Below are 17983 nucleotides of genomic sequence, written 5' to 3' on the forward strand. Positions count from 1 at the left end.
GCAGGCAAAGGAAAATGTCCTTAAATAGTTCTAGTAAGTTTAGCCAAAAGCTTAAGTTGCCAGTAAAAATATTACATTGACCATCATTAGAAATATTTCAAACTTAGTTAATACTCAAAAGGCAAAAATAAGGATAAACTGAATTATAGCAATATTTAAGTTTGTAGAAGTATTTTGCCTGTCATATTGTATCTTTTTCCAGTTTTTTCCATAGTTTCTTTCCCCAGTTTCATATCCTAGATTTTTTTTCATCCCCAATTTTATTTTCATTGATCATTGTTTTCCATGTTTTATTTCTTTTCTGTTCCAAAGTGTGGGGTTTCTTTTTTTACCATATCCTAGAAACTTTCCCTTCTTCATTTCAAATTTTCACTGCCAGTCAATTTATTTTTAGGGGAAAAACATTTAAATGTGTGGTGTGTTGAGAGGGTGAACTTCACCTTCTGACACTGGCAATCCATCTCAGTAAGATGTTCTTTATCCTGATATAGGATTCCCTGAGTGTCCACGGTGGGCACTTGACCATGAACTATGACTTGGCAGCTGTGATGTCTCATCCTAACTCAGGTTTGTGAAGTTTCACAATTTTTCCCCTTGGGAACAGCCAATATTGAGCTGGCATCACACCACCCAACTCAGCTCTTTGAAGAGGACTCTCCTGAAGCCCATGTGATGAATATGGTACTTGGTCATATTCCTAATTCAATAGCATCCAGAATAAGGAGGCAGAGGCTTTGCAACTTGTCTTGGGTAGCCTTCTCCCCCCTTAGTTAGAGAAAGAACTAAAAAGAAACTAAGACTTTAGTTGGCAGCATTTAATGCCGGTCTGGTCATGGTGACTCCTAACTTATTTAGAAAGATAAACATTTGTGTACATGAAAAACCAATTAGTTGGACAATTACTTAACTGGTTATAAATTTAAAAATTGAGAAGTTTTTTAAAGTCTTATGTATTTCAACTCCCTCCTCTAATGAAATTAGAAGACGTTAGCCCTTCTTTTAAGTCTGAGTTCAGGAATGAAGCAAGGTACAAGAGAAACAGGGCCAGAGCTCGGTGGCAGAATCAGGGCCTAGCTTGAGTCATCTTTGTAGTCTTTTTGATTTTTGGAAGCTACCTCATTTCTATTTTCTTTAGACAATATTCTCCAATGTGTTAAAGTGTACTTTCTTGTCCTAACTGGTAGAATTTTTAATAAACTTAACAAGTTCTCTCTTATATTCCGATTGTCTTTACACCTCCACACTCACAGTTCATTACTAGTTAGTACAATAGAAGTAATCTTTGCTAGCAATTTTAGAGGATACACTCAATTTTAATGTAAAAACATCTTTCTCAAAATTCTTCCAACAAATGACCCGTGTCATTTCTTCTGATACGCTGCCACTGAATGCTACAAAAGAGGTTAAGTGTTGACAAAAGGCCCCTTTTCCTGTTTTCGTCACAGTTATTGCAGTTTCAAATTCTTACTGGGAATTTCAGTGCAAACAAGAAAGTTTGAAGTGATTTTCATAACATGTTCTTTGAAAACTCTGAGCCTCATAAACATCTCTAGGGTTATGGAGAAGTATGTAGAATTATCACAGCTGGATGTAATTTATTTTCCCCATTTTTTTCTGTAGACTAACTGAATAAGGTTGAGGGTCAGGGACATGGAAAATTAGCTTTATGATTTGGAAACACTACTCAAGTGACATATACTCAGTTGAAGAAGACCATTTCACAGCTCGCTGCCAATTATTTTGGGACACATTTGGTAACTTAGAGTGAGCTATGCTAGTCTTCAAAACAGAGAAGAAGGACACATTACACTTTGCTTTTGACAAAGTCTATTCATTTTCTACAGATAACAGGGAAAACAGTGAGGTTCGTCTTCATCAGTGTGATTACTGTTCTTTATGATTGCCTTTGGCAAGAATGCCAAAGGCTGATAAAGCCATTTGAAATTTTAATTTCCAAAGCACTGTCACATATAAACTTAAACGCACTATAAGCAGATTAGAAAAAAAAAAAAACGGTACTGCTGGTGTGAACACTGCTCCTTTCACACACCAACTCTGTCCAGCAAACAATACTGGGAACTGAGCCAAGAAATGTCATTTCTTTCACTTCAGACTTTCATAATAAGTCTCCATCCCCTGTTCCATCCTCTGACTAATCCACCCACTCCTAATCTTTCCTGTTTACACTGTAAAAGAATGGTATTTTAAAAACCTTACGCTTAGCAAAAGTACCCAACGGAGAGGAGAGCCTTGCTCATAGGGGCATATCATAAATGTCATTTGGAAAATCTTTTAAATAGATTTTCTTTTATGAATTTCATTGATCATGAAAAGAAACAACTCAAGGTTAAATCCAGCAACTGACTTTTCATGATAAAATCGCTCCTGTCGGAAAGCACCAGAACCTGAATGCCAGATTTAAACTCTTAAAGATTTTACCTGAATTAACACACAAGTTACTCAGTCCTCTAATGCACTGACTCAATATCAGCATTTCAGAAAAGTTGGTCCTTGTTTGGCAGAACCTTTGATTTTGTCCTCGTTTGTGAAACTGACCCTCCCTTGACTAGATTATTGAACTTTGTAGGCGACATTAGGCATAAACTAAAGTTTACTCCTGAAATCTGAATAAAAAATAAACTTTCACTCACACAGAAGGTGACAATCCCTGGTCATTTCCCTCATAAACAAACCGCTCTCAAACAAGAAGTCCAGAAACATCTTTAGGTGACAATACCTGCAAAAAGTCAACCTAGTTAGAATTTACTTTCTTCCTTTTGTGGGAATTTTAGAAGCCATCTTTTCTTCTTCTTTTTTTAAGTCTTCATGTAGCTCTTCGTAACTCAGGAATTGTTTGAATGTCTCTTTACAGGCATTGCATTGATGCAATTAAATTGTTTTCAATTTCTCTCAGCTGAGGGAGTAATTCTCATCCTGTGTTTCCAGCAAACATTTACAAAGATATTCAAATATATCTGCTTGTCTAGTTTTCTATCTCCAACATAACCCCAATTCTGCAACATATTGTCATCATTGAGTCAAGTTGACCTTGATGGAAAGCATAAAAACTTTGTTGTATCAGTTTTAGTCCAAACCAAATCTGCCACTCTCTGCCATCACATCTGAAAGTTACATCACTGTCCGGCTATTACCTGTTATAAGACCTCAATGTCATAGTTAAGTACCCGGAGTTATATTACCTTTGTGGTTACCAGAGCTTCCTGGTTCTCTTTATAGGCATCTGTCTGGCACACACCAATTTCCATTCAGAGCAGTTCCTTTTACAAGCCTTTGTGATTTACCAATTGACTATTATAATCTTTTACCCTTTGGCTTGTCTCCCCTTTAATCACCCTAAATGCTATATATCTTATAGTAATATGTAAGAAAACAATGTTAACTGTAAGCCACAGTTAACGATTAATGTAAGGTGTCATTATTGTACAATCTTAAATAATTAACATCAACTAACCTTTGTTTGTACTCTCTGACACCCAACATACCTGGAGCCAGGGCTTGGAAGGTGAGGTCTGGGCACTGAGCTCCCAGCGCAGCCTGGGCTGGCCCTAGAGGAGGGGCCATGTGAGGAAGTTCATTCCTGAGGTCATGACAGAGATGATTTACTCAATGACACATATGGGTGACTGCACTGAGCCAGGAGGGAATCCATCCTCGAGTCTGCTCAAAGAAATGAGGGGGCAAATGCCAGTAGCGCAAGGCTTCAAAACTCCAGTTCAGGCTTCAGCAAAATCAGAGTAGGATGATGAAGCAAGAGGTGAGCCATAAAGCAGGAAAAGATGAGATGAGTTGTCAAAGAACACAGGACAGCCCACCTATATGACGATCCTACACTTTGTAGCTTCTCTAGACCTTTGTTTCATTACCACCCACTCATTCTGGATACTTAATTCAAAGAATTTTGTTTCTCCACCTCCTTTCTTCTTCCCTCTTCTTCCTCTTCATTATATTGATTTCTCTTGTCTGGCTTTTTGTTGTTCTTGTTTTTAAACTTTCTTGTGCTTTACCCATTCTACTGACTCAATATAAACAAAGCCCAAAACCTAGTTTTGTAAATCCATAGCTCTTCTTAGATGGATGGAGAAGGAGGAAGGAAAACCAGAATTTCTTGTCCCCATTGTATTTCAATAATGTCTTGAATTGTTTTCTAATTTTTTTCAAGTACTGTATATTAACTTATTTCCTCAATTGGGCTAAAGATTCTTTGAGAGAGAAAAAACATGTCTTACTCTTCTTATTTTTCTTTATATTCTCTTGATGGCAGATAATAGCCTCTTAATGCTGGTTGATCAATGTGCATATAAGATATATTTGTGTTATGAATGTGTCAAAATGTTTTAGAAGAGTTTTATTATGTGTGCTACTGAACACTTAGCAGGAAAACTGTTGGAGTAAGTGAAAAATTATGTACTATTATATGAAACTTAAAAAGTCAAGTGTTAAGTCAATATTATTTTAAAGAGATATAAAATAGAAGAAAAATGCCTTTTATAATTTCCCATCTTTTAACCATTTCTGTAGATTTTTATTCTTTTTCTGAATCTAAATTTCCATCTGGTACTATTTTCCGTTCTTCTTTTGATCTTGTTTGTGGTATAGGTCTGCTGGTGATGACTTTTCTTGACTTTTATTTGCCTGAAAAATGTCTTTATGTCACCTTCATTTTAAAAGTGATGTTCACTGATTATCAATCCTAGGTTGGTAGGCATTTTGTTTTTTTTTTTTCCTTTCAGTACTTTAAGGATGTTGTTCCTTGTCTTTTGGGTTGCATAGTTTCTGACAATAAGTTCTCCTTTGCTTCTTACCTTTGTTTCCTTGTATTTTCTTTTATTTTTCTCTCTTGGGCTGCCTTCAAGACTTTTGTCTTCATCAGTACTTTTCAGCAATGCATTTATGATATGCTGTGGTGTGGTTCTCTTTATGTTTCTTTAGCTTGGAGTTTGTAGATGCTTTTTGATCCATGGGTTTAGATTTTTAATGAACTTTGGAAATTTCTTAGCCATTGCTTCTTCAAACAGTTTTCTGGGCTTCTCTTCCCATTCTGGGACTTCACACACATGTAACAAATCAGTACTAACATTGGGTTTCTAGAGTGTTTATTATATGACTAAACTGAGGTATGAATATCCATTGCTGAGCTCCTAAGTATTTAAGTTGATCACTTGAAAATTAAAGATCAAAGTGATTGACTATTTATAGCAAAAATATTGGTGTATTGTAAAGTGTATAATATAGGTAGAAATAAGGTGTATGATAAATATAGCACAAAGGAGGAGGGGATATGGAGGAATGCTGTTCAAAGTTTCTTACCTGTAAAATGGTAAATATTATTTGAATAAAAACTGTGTTAAGTTTAAAAAACGTATATTGCAGGTCCTTTGAAAAGCCATAAAAAATAAAACGAAGAGCTGAATCTAATAAACCAATAATGGAGACAAAATGGAATACTAAATAAAATTTGTTCAAAAGAATGCATGAAAAGAGAGAGGGGGAAAAAGAACAGGAAACAAATGGGACAAGTAGAAAACAGGAAGTAAAAGGGTAGATTTAAACCCAGCTCAGCCATCCTACTTCTTGGTATCTGCTAAAATGAAATGAAACATATCCACACAAAAACTTGTAACCAAGTTTATTGACTTTTTATGCTTATATAAGATATAAACTACGCAAATATCCATCAACTGGTGAGTGAATGAATAAAATATGGTATATCTATATAATAAAAAACAGCAGTAAAGGGAGCAAACTACTTACACATGTAAAGACATGGATGAATCTCAAAAGTATTATGCTAAGGGAAGGAAGCCATTCATACATTCTATATTATTTCATTTATATGAAGTTCCAGAAAAGGCAAGGCAAAACTACAGCAACAGATAGCAGATCAGTGGATGCTAGAAGCTGAAGGGTCAGGAAGAGGGTTGAGTACAAAGAGGCAATGAAAGAACTTTTAGGGGGTGGTGAAATTGTTCTATATCTTGATTGTGATGGTGGTTCCACACTGTTTACATTTGTCAAGACTTGTTGAATTGTATATTTAAAATTACCCCTCAATAATGTTGACATGAAAATGAATAATGATTTGACAATCACATTTTTAAAATAGCAAGTTGACATTATAAGTGAGATAGTGAATGCCCTTGAAATAAGACCCTACTGTGGAGAGAAAGGCCACTCATTGGAAGAATGTGAGTGGAAAAGATCAGTAGAATAACCCATGTTCCAGGAATCCCGAGACTGAGTGTATTAATAGAGACCGTAATTCCTTCTCTATAGGAGTCTGTTAAAATATCCCTGGGAGCTTTGGCTATTCTCTTATCTAAACAGAAAGAGTGACTTCATGACAGCTAGTATGCTAACTGATTTCATGTTGAAAGCATCAGGTAATTTGGCAAGTTGGAATTCCCTTGTATTTGCTACCTAGCTTCAAGAGCAAACAAACAGGCCTCATTTAGCTAATTGAGGCCAACTGGTTTGGTCTTCAGCAGTCACTGGATTAGGACAGATGACAAATGCTTTTGAGATAGATGCGTATAAACCATTTTAGAGCCTGAGGCAGGGCATATCATACTACAAGTGGAGCAGCGTAAGGCGTAGCGGGGAAAGAAAGCAAACTTTAGACCAAGGAACAAGTTGATATAAGTGCCACATGTAAAGCTAGAAGGGGGAGCTGAAGATGCACCTGTTGGCTTCTACCGTTTCCCCGAAAATAAGACCTAACTGGACAATCAGCTCTAATGCGTCTTTTGGAGCAAAAATTAATATAAAGACCTGGTATTATATTATATGATATTATATTATATTATATTACATTACATTACATTACATTACATTATATTTATTATATTGTATTGTACCTGGTCTTATATAGTAAAATAAGACCAGGTCTTATATTAATTTTTGCTCCAAAAGATGCATTAGAGCTGATTGTCCGGCTAGGTCTTATTTTCGGAGAAACATGGTAAGTCTCATTAAAGGGTTTAAAGGTTGGATAGTTTTAAAACCTCTCTAAGTAGGTAAATACAGTTGACTTTTCCTTCTACCTTCTTGCTGTATCATCTCTCCTTTAACTTCTTAATTCTTATTAACTTATTGGTATGCATAGAATTATATACCAATATATATTTTTACTTTTAAAAACAAAAGTAATACACAGACAAGATTTTTTGAAAAGCTTTAAACAAGCATAGAAATGTGTAAAAAAGAAAATTGAAAGCATCTCTTAACAATACCCATACCTATTATCTTCTAGAAACATCAGTCATGTTAAAGTGTCCAGACTCTCATATAAATGTGATCTTTATGCTGCAGCACATAAGATCTGGAGATTTTTTATTTCTAATTCTTATACATATTTATATCAGCAAGCATCACACTGATTTTTCGCTTAAAAACCTTTGCACTCTCATTTACCTTGACCTCTCTCCAGCTCAGTAAACAAACAGCCCTTCATTCATTCATATGCTCAAGGCAAAATTGTTGGAATCATTCTTGATTCCTCTATTTAAAAAAAAAAAATTACACTCCATAGTTAAGCCACCAGCAAATATCTTCAGATCTACTACTCCCAAAATATTCGCAATATTCCACAATTTCTTCCCATATCTACTACTACTATACCTAGATTTAAGCCACCATTCCTCTTCTGACTTGTCTCGCTGATTCTACTTTTATCTTTTAAAGTCTGTGTTTATGGAATTTTGCCCTACCCCTGTTAAAAATCCTCCAGTGACTTTCCGGACACTGGAATGAAATCAAGACTTTTTCATGGGCTTCAAAGCCTGGCATCTGGCCTTTGGCTGCTTTCTGATCTTATATCAAACTTCTCTCCCTTTAGTTCTTTTAACTCCAGCAAAACTCGCCTCCTTGCTGTTGTGAAAACAGAGTGAATGCATTCCTTTTTCAAGATCTTTTTGGTTTGTTTGTTTATTTTTTTCCTTTTTATTCTACCTGAAATGCTCTTTCTAAGATATTTGTGTGGCTTACTTTTTTTTATATCACTCAACAGTCTGCTTAAATGTCACCTCCTCAAAAAGCTCTTCCCTAAATTATCACCCCATTCCATCCCACTTTTTTTCACAATCCCCTTATCCTGATTTATCATTCTTTATAGCATTTATCAGCACGTGAAAATAATGTAGGTACCTGTTTTATTGCCTATCAGACACACTAAAATGTTAACTCTATGTGGGCACAGACTTAGTTTATTTATCACGATAGTCACATCCTTAGAACCGTGGCCTGTCATAGAGTACGCAATAATGAATATTTTTGAATGAATGAATGAATGAATGAACTCTCAGCATCTTTAGCTACCTAGATAGTTTAATGAAGTACTTCCTACTTCATGAAACTGTGATCTCTACTTTGATCATCAAGCACAGATCAACTGGAAACATCTGTGATTTTTCTCCATCAGAGATGCAAAGACAGAGCTAACCAAAAATCAGTGAAGTCCAGTACTGGTTTTCAATCTTTTATCAATAATCTAACACACTAGACTGAGTGATTAATTATGATAGAAACTTTGCCTCAAAGTACATAAAGAAAATAGTGTTCTTTTGTGTATTTCAGAGACTATTGGTCTATCCTTTTTAGATGTACAATCTCATTCATCAGGAAATCTCAACTGATGTCTCCCAGTGGGAAGTTGGGTTCATCAGTATTAATCACACACGGATTTGCTCCAGACACTGTTGTAGATTGCAGAAGTCTTTGGGCTGCAGGGCTCTATATTCAACTGGAGCTCTCTGATTTAGCTGGTTCTGGAACATTGCCTAAGCTATAGACGTTTTTAATGGCCTTTTTGAAATTGCAGGGTGGAGCCTTGTTTTCTGAGAGTTTGTGTCTGTTCTTCATGATATGAGATGGTGATCTTTCTTAACTTTGTAGCACATTGTTAATAGATGGTTTCAATCTATTTATATGTGTAAGAACATACTACATAACTAAGAAAGGAAAACTTCAATCACTTTTTACATTCCCCATTTTAAACAAATGAGGTATGAGATTCAAAAGCAACCCTAAGATATCTTAGTCCTCTCCCAGGATATGGAACAATTTAATCCATTACACTCGTCCTATCATTCATCTGGTAAAATGATACCTACTAATCAGGTAAAATAGACAATTAAAAAAAATTTTTACTCAGTTCATAGTTTCCGGTAAAATATAGATGATGCTGAAATATGTATAGGACTTCAGTCTAAAATATCTCTAAGGCTGCATCAGTGAAAACATGTCTTGATTGTTGCTTGCAGGTTTTACACATTCAAGTGGTCCTCATTTAAAAAGAAAACAACATAAACCTCAAATATGCTAGCAATTTAATCTAGTAATCAGATTTTGACATACAATACATATATTTTGAGGTTTATGTTGTTTTCTTTTATATCCTTGGGTATAAAAGCACTAGGACACAAAGCATGAACTTACAAAATCTGGGTTGTAAACTTTTGTCCTGAGTTTAAAATATAATGAAATCTATCTAAAGTGGCAGTGGTGCTGGTACTACTGGTGGGAAGCAAAGCTGACATCATTGAAAATCCATGGAGATTACCCATAAAGGCTTAAATGTCAATTTAAAAAAAATACCAGACTATTTTCTGTATATAATTGTAATATTTATAGACTTGTCAATTGATCCATCTCAACATTCATGTCATAAAAGGCCGTTTTAAAGCTAAGTTCTTTTGTACTTGTTCAGTAGTCTTATTTGCAGTGAGGTCAGCTTGGATGTCATCTTTAATCCATCTTTCTCCTGATAGTAACCGATGTAGACTGTTCATTAAACTGGAAAATGTTCTGGGGTTTTGATGAAACTGTGTAACAAAACTAAGGGTTTTCCCTTGAGTGAAACATACAGTAGGCACTCAGTAAATCCCATTTTCTTTCATTTTATATGTCATATTATCTAATTTCTGAAATGATGCTTGCATTCAATTTTGGATCCTATGTTGTATTGTCTTATAGTCGCTAGAGAGTGCCACGAAATAAAGGGAACACATAGAAAAGCTTTTATCCTTGAATATCTCTGTTACTCTATGTATAGCTTTCATTAAGAACCGGTTTATAACTTTCAAAGGAAATAAAAGGAAAATTTACTCAGTGACTAATGAAGTGGTAGAGTCACAATTGAAAGATTCTGGTAATGTTATCTTGAAGAACATAAATAATTCCATACTAAAAACCCCTCAAGTTTGGCCAAATAAATAGCTACTTTCCACTATATAGCACATCACGTCTCTTCAAACAAGGTTCTCCTGTTCTGCTTATTTCAAGGGATCTTACAGTTTATAGAAATTAAGTAGCGGGTACCACTTGGAATTCTTGGGCAGACCTCAAAAGAAGGAATCAGTCTGAAGGAAAAAGAAAAGTTTGGTTTAGTTGATCGATGATTGTACTTTGTTGTTGTTAATTTAAGAACCTATGAGCAAATGTGAAAATTGCTTCTTTCTCTATGTGAACAAATGCAATTAATTGCACTATATATTAATTTTATAAACCAATCACCATTGAGCTTTGAAAAAAAATCACCACTTCAGATCATGATTCAACATAAAGATTTTTGAATTAAATCAATGTGTTTATTGAGCACCTACTTATATGGCAGATACCCTTCCAAGCCTTGTGGAGATTACATTCTTATAGGAGTAAGATTTGTCTTACATCTCACTCAAGATGGGTTAGTTACCCAACTACCTAAACAATTTCTGTAAGAATATCATCAACCAGATGATAGCAGAGCTTTGTAGCAGAGCCTCTGAAAAGTAGCACTGAGAATTCTATATAATGTGCAGATATAGCATAATAGAAGTGACTCAATGATATGATATCTTGCTTAATAGTCTTAATGCTTTACAACAGATTTCAAGAATAAAAAGGTTGAATGACATGAAAGCTACAGATCTTACTGAACTGTGATAATAAAGAATCAAGAGTATGAGATAGGCCCCTCCACACAATGGATTATTAGTAAGAGTAACTATATAGATATCAAGTTTAAGCCTCTCAGCATATAAAATATTTATGGAACACCCCTGAGATCTTAATCAAACTGATTTGAAAAAAAAACCAGAAATAATATTTTCAAAACTATTTTTCAAAAATGATATAGAAATAATCTTCCTGAGGGGAATGCTGATGTTCCAAAGAGCAGAAATTACAGATTTTTATATAGTTTGATTTTTTGCTGTTAAAAAATACATAACACTTTCCCTGGCTCCTTGGAGCCTTCTTGGCTCTCCCTATAATCTCATTCGCTATTATTACTTCCTTTTCTGTTTTACTTTGTACTCTTAGGAAAAACAAACAACAGCAAAAATATCGTTTGTCTCTTTGAACCCATAGAAATTCAGATGTCATTTTAAATAGCTATGTAGGTAATATATGGACATGGGAATGAAAAGTTGGAAATCTTTTAATTTAACTCATAGACATAAAAGCCAAAGTGCTACAATTAGGATCGTTGAACAGGAATCAAAGTGCAAGAATCAGACACTGAATGATTACTAAGAAAAGTTCTCCTCAGTGTTGGTATACCATTAATGAAAAATCAGGAGAGATTACTCTTTGGAAAACAAACAAACAAACAAACAATCTTTTCTTTGCATTTTTTATTCCCTAAATTGCTATATCAGCCAAACTTCAACTACTAGCCTTGGACAAGTTGCTTAATATTTCTAAACTTTATTGTCCTCATCTGTAGTGTGATTTAAAAGTGTAGCTACTTCAGAGGGTTGTTGTGAGACTATGCATATGAAACACCTAATCTATTGTATTGCACACAGTAGGCACACAATAGTCATTATTATTTGTTATTCTTTTTAAGCCAGATAGGCAAAACCTTACAAGGTTACGCTGAGCAACACATCTATTCATTTGTTAAATAAATATTTATTGAACATCTATTATGTGCCGGTCACTGTGGTAGGAGCTGGGGACATATATTCGTGAACAAGATAAACACATTCTGCCCTCATGGTACTTATGGTCTGGAAGGCAACAATGACATTAAACAATAATTACTCAAGTTACTATATAATTACTATCATAACAAGGGCTATGAAGGAAAAGTGCAGGTGCTATAAAAGTATAAATACAGTGTGTGGGAGAGGATAACTTACTCTGAAGAGTCACAGAAGGCTGCCCCAGGGATGTGACATTTAAACTGAGATCTAGAGTCAACAAGACAGATTTGTAGAGGTGGCACTGATAGAATACAACGAAGTAGTTCAAATGTGTTAATAAAACCACAAAAAGATCTCATTTTAGCCGAAGACGTTTTTCTTTTAAAATGATAGAAGTAAATTTTCTAAGGGACCTTACAATTTGAAACTATTATTATAAGGTGGTATTACTAGGTAATTAAACTCAATAAGAAATCTAAGAAAATGTTGTTTAGCAAAATACATTTAAATGGGTCAATTTGTTTCAAATTCAGGTGTATGTTTAAAAAGCTAGAACTAAACAAATTTATCTCACTACACTTCAGGTTTCCAGGATGTAACTTACAACATAGAAATGGATAAGGTTTTATTTGTGTTGGGGAGTTTTTTTTATTTGTTTGTATTTTTAGGCATCGCGAAGTGGAAAGAACATTGAATCTGACGTCAGGAGGTCTGGGTTCTGTTTCTGACTTTTATTCGCTCACTGGGGAGCCATAAGCAAGGCATTTAAACTCCAGCTTCCTCTCTTGTAAAAGGGGGCCTTCCTTACAAACGCCCTGCATTACAGAAGCTTAGACAGGAGCACTGTTAGCTTAGGAGATGACGTGATGGCACCAACTGGGTCAAAGTGTTCCTGAAACCTCATTATTCTTTCACCTAAACATCTGTTTACTCTTTTCTGGCTTTATGACAGTAAAGGACCAGGAGTCTCATTACCTTAAGATTCACAGGAACCACGGGGGAGAAAAAAAGAAAAGATTAACAGCTTTTGTAACAGTAATGGAACAAATAACTAATAGGAGCTGAAGTTAACTTGAGTGTGAAAAGGACATGATGGGGACTGGTATTTATCACTGCAGTTCTATTGGAGTCTTTTATCTGCTGAGTGGTGCTTGGGGTCCTTTTGCCAGAAGTAATCACACTACTATGAGAACCAACCAAACTATTCCTTATTCTCTCAGAATTTCTCCTTCTCATTCTTGCTCTTCTTCCTAAGCAACTCTCTGCCTTCCCGCATTCCACACTTTATCAGTTTCCTTATATTTTTCCTTTGTTTTCCTTGCCTTCTCCCTTGTATTCTTTTTCCCTTTCTCCATTTACGGTCCCCTTTCTATTGCTTCACCCCACAATCATGGTTAAAATCCTTAATAACCAAAGCAGAAGTGCATTTCAATAAAAGCCTTAAAAATTATAATCAGTTGTTATAACCACATAATACGAGAGCAAATTTGTCAACAAATTACACTGAAAGGTCATTCCTCATGTCACCTTGGACTACTTGCAAGGTTCAATTTTATAAGAAAGTAGTATCCTACCACTCACACGGTGGGATTCAATGTTTTTTAAGGAAAAAAATGTGAAGAATGGTAAGCATTGTATTTGTGCTCAGTGGAGAGGCCACTCTGAGCTAAACATATTATGCTATTATATCATCAGATAATTTTATTGTCATTTTGCAGATGGGCTCTTTAAATAAATTACTTGTCAATCCATAATGGTTGTAATTATATAGACAAGAAAATAAACACAGGTAAATAAATCCAAAGGAAAAACAAAAAACAGATTGCTTTAGATTTTGTGGAACAAACCAGGGAATTTTTCAACTTCAAACTAAGAGGTGAATTATTTTCAGTGAAATTATTTATACCCAACATTATATTTGCATATAAGATAACCAAGTGTCATTATTTCAGAGATGTCACTGACACCTAAATGCTCCAGCGAGGAATTCCTCAGTATCCCCACCATTTGTCACTATATGGTTTACTAGCCAACCGTTCTGGAACATACTAGCAGAGGAGGAAAATGCTCTTTACAAATGCCAGAATCGGAGTGTGTTGGCAATCCATAAGGGTATAGTGAAATGCTCTCCAGCAGTATTCTTTTGGTTGGAATTGATTTTTAAGAATTCATGTCAGTAGACAGGCTATTTGATTAAGTCAAATTCTTATGGATTGGCTAGGGTTGTTTTCAAAAGGAAGCCACTTAGAACAAATGAAGGAAGTTGTGAAACTTCTGGCTGTGTTGACCAAAGAGTCTCATTTACTCAGTTAATGAAACAGAAATTAATATAATCTGAGAACTCTTGAAATTGTTTCCATTCTCAATCCTTTGATAAAGAAAAGCTAGCATAGTGATAATAAATTGGTAGCAGGTGCAGGCACAAAGGAGAAACAGAGTCTGTTTTATTAATCTTAGAGAGAAATAAATATAAGTAGAATAATCAACAAGCTTCATAAAGAGGAAAAAAACCTTTTTTCTGATGTTCAAGTTGAAAAAAAAAGTGAGAAATTTGATTCTTTGGAAGCCATCCCATATAGTTTGGGTTATAGGCTAGCCTTTCTTTAACCATCCCAGAAAAAAGCCAGAGTCCTTTCTCTGAAAGCTGGAAAAACAGGAAAAATCTGTACATATTTGAGTTTTGCCAGTGTTCAAGTCTAAATGACCTGAGGGATGGTAGGTAGCACACCCAGGATTCAATAGTTTCTAAGTAGACTGCTTCTGAAAGGTCAGCAAGGAGCCTAGGAGTTTTCCCTCCAAATGGAAGACACTAATTTAAAATGCTGCTCAGGTAGGTAAGCTACAATCTTTGAAATTGGGTAATTCATAGTGAAGTGTTTTAGTAATAATAATAAAAAAAAGAAATTAGGAGATTTAATAAGGAAGAGTTTGACAGTTAGCTCTTGTTAGTGTTCTCTAGCCCTGGCCTGGGGATGGTGTATTATGAGCACCCTAAGTCACCTACTGAAGTAATCACCCAACAGGGAAGGGTCCATCTGGTTAGCCCAAAAGGATGAGCTTCTCCTTAACTTTATCTCTCTTTTTCTCTGAGTCTATGCTTGATGAGCAGACTTCTAGCCTAAATTTTATTTTTCAATGAGATGTTCCTGGAAGTAAAATGACCTGAACATTCCAGATTGCTTCACAAGGATCCTTTATTATAAATGAACAAATTGAACTTCTGGATTCCTCATCAGTGTCTACTGAGCTTTATTGTTAACATGAATGAGTCCCTGGGAGTGTCTATTCTGTAGTTGAACTAATAAAAGTGAATTTCTGAATATGGTCAGTTTTAATTGATGGAGATCTCACAAAGATTTATTTGCCCTTACAGTTTGAATCTGAAGTAAAAAACCTACTAAGTGTTCTTTTTTAACCAAATCTGTAAGTGCAACATGGATGAACGAAAACCCACATTCCTTCATATAACCTGAAAAATAGTTTGTGAAACCTTGTCATGTATAAAACTTATCTTTGTTTAAAACTCTGCATAAAACTTTAAAAAAAGTATTAATGATGGCAATTGTTGAGACTGGGTAATGGATACATTGTGAGTTGATTATATGTCTCTATTTTGTGTATGTTTGAAAATTCTACAATAAAAAGTAAAACATTCTCACATTATTTGGGGGGAAATAACTTCAGCAGAACACACTGGGAAAAGAATCTCTGCCCCTTTCTGTTCCAAATTCAGTTTTATCCCTTCCTGTCTCAACAAAACTTTTATGGAATCAACACCACTATGCTCTTAGAAAAAAAAGAAAAACTTTCTGCTCCCTTAGCTCTGCTGGAAGTTGAAGGGTGCTAGGCTCCTGTGCAGTAGTGCAGAGATTTCCAGCTTTTTCCCTTTTATCTCTGTATATTGAGCTCAGACATTACACTGCATTTCTATGTGAATACGGATTGTTAGCATTTACCAACATGTGTCTGTCTTGTTTAAAAAAAGAAAAAACAAAAAATGGGGTTATAGAAGGTCAGCAAAGGGTGGGTTTGAGATGTCTGGGTGGGTTACGTGGGCATTTTGGCAACATGGCTTCTCCTTTGGCATATTTAATTGTGACGTTTAATGGTCATTCTTGCAGTTTAAGATGACTCTTTTAGAATAAAATTCTCTCCTAATGAAAAAGAAAGTAAAACAAACAAAAAGACATATCAGGACGTTTAAAATCTATCTTCAAGAACTTTCTAAAATTGAAGTAATGTGATTTGTTTGCTGCCTGGATTTTCAGTGTATTTGTCTCCACAACAAGCAAAACTTTAGCTCAGGTTACTGGGGCAATGCTATCAGGTGTCTGTCCACCAGCTCTGCCTCTTGCTGTGTGTTCTTTCTTTTCCAGGAGGCACTAAATTTGGATCTATGTGTAACAGTTGATACTTTGGCTCAAGTTGTAATGAACCAACTCATTTCTTTTCTACGAGGGATTCATACTTGCTTGTCCCCGCTGATCATATTGAAATATATGTGAAATAGATAGGATTTTAATTTTTCTAGAGGTGTTTCCACTTTCTTGCGAAAAGAAGTAGAATTTCTCCTTGTACTCCAAGGTCTCTGTTGCCTACTACACCAACAGGCTCTCTTGTTCAAAATTGATACACATTCTGTCATTGGGCCAGAAACACTTTCATGTTATAGAGGTTAAGTTCTGAAATGATAATACACTGATTTAATTATTACACAAAATTTATTATATGTTACATATAAATTTATGTATATAAATTTAATATAAAATTCTAAATATTATAAATTTAATAAATAGTACAAATAATATAATTTCTAAGCAATATAAAATTATATTAAATATAACAACAAGGCTACAAGAATTTGGTTAAGGAATCCGATCAGAAAAATATAAAGAAAACTAGAGATGCCCTCAGTTTTTTCCCCCTAATGATTAAGTCCTACATAGAGACACTTATCAGCTAATACATTTCCTTGAAAGAGATTTCACTTGATGTTAATTTGGAAAATGTGCCTCATTTACCTCACTGTGGTATGTATTCATTTTACCTATATTTTTCACAGTACTTTTTATCATATTACTTTAGTTGGTGTGTTGAATGTGTTTGTTTAAAAAATTATCAAAATTTTCTTTTAACATTTAATACAGCTTTGGTTTACTACTAAGATTGATTAATATATATCTACATTAAGTTCCTTATTAAATTAAGAAAATAAAGTTAGATATTTTTAAATAACTAATAGTTTGGTTTTATCTAAATCAAGTTTGTGAATACTTTATTGTTCAGATTTTATTTGTATGTTTGACTTTGTACTGATGGAGCAACCATATAACGTTCTCAAATCTTTCTTTCTAGAAGAAATTCAGAGAGAAAATGAAATATTCTATGGAGATTTGAATTTCATTTTTTCACTCTTTCACATACTGAAAAATGTTTTTATTAAGAGGCACTTTTCTGTAGGGAATGCTATAAATCTTAATAGAAATAATGGTTTCATGAAATCTATGTAATTTTACTAACAATTGTCACCCCAATAAATTTAAAAAAAGAAAAAAAAGAAACAATGGTTTCAGCTTAAAATATTTGAGAAAATATTCCTTACGATCAGGTTACCAGATTTATCCCTTAATCTTGAAATGACTTTTATTATGATCACTCTTTATCTTATTGCAGCTTATTCACCTAATACTCCTTGTCAGTTATGCAAAAACATAAAAATCGTCAAGGAAGTTTGCATCTTGAATTAGAACCACATTGGACTGAATCAGACTTACATGAAAAGAAAATTTCAGAGACACAAACTTCCATAATCCGCTCTGGAAAAGCAGCCACATATTTTACTTAAGTACATGTATTCTATAGTCAAATTGTTTGGGTTGAAAACCTAGCTCTGCTTTTACTAGCCAGCTGTACAACTGTGAGTAAGTTATATTAACTCTCTCATTTCTATATATGAAAATAATGGTACCTAATGCCTACAATTGCTGTGAGGATGAAATAAGTCAATACATATAAAAGTCAGAAAAATATCTAGCTATTAGTTTTTAATAAGTAAT

This window comes from Rhinolophus ferrumequinum, chromosome 5 (assembly GCF_004115265.2).
Source record: "Rhinolophus ferrumequinum isolate MPI-CBG mRhiFer1 chromosome 5, mRhiFer1_v1.p, whole genome shotgun sequence".
NCBI lineage: Eukaryota > Metazoa > Chordata > Mammalia > Chiroptera > Rhinolophidae > Rhinolophus > Rhinolophus ferrumequinum.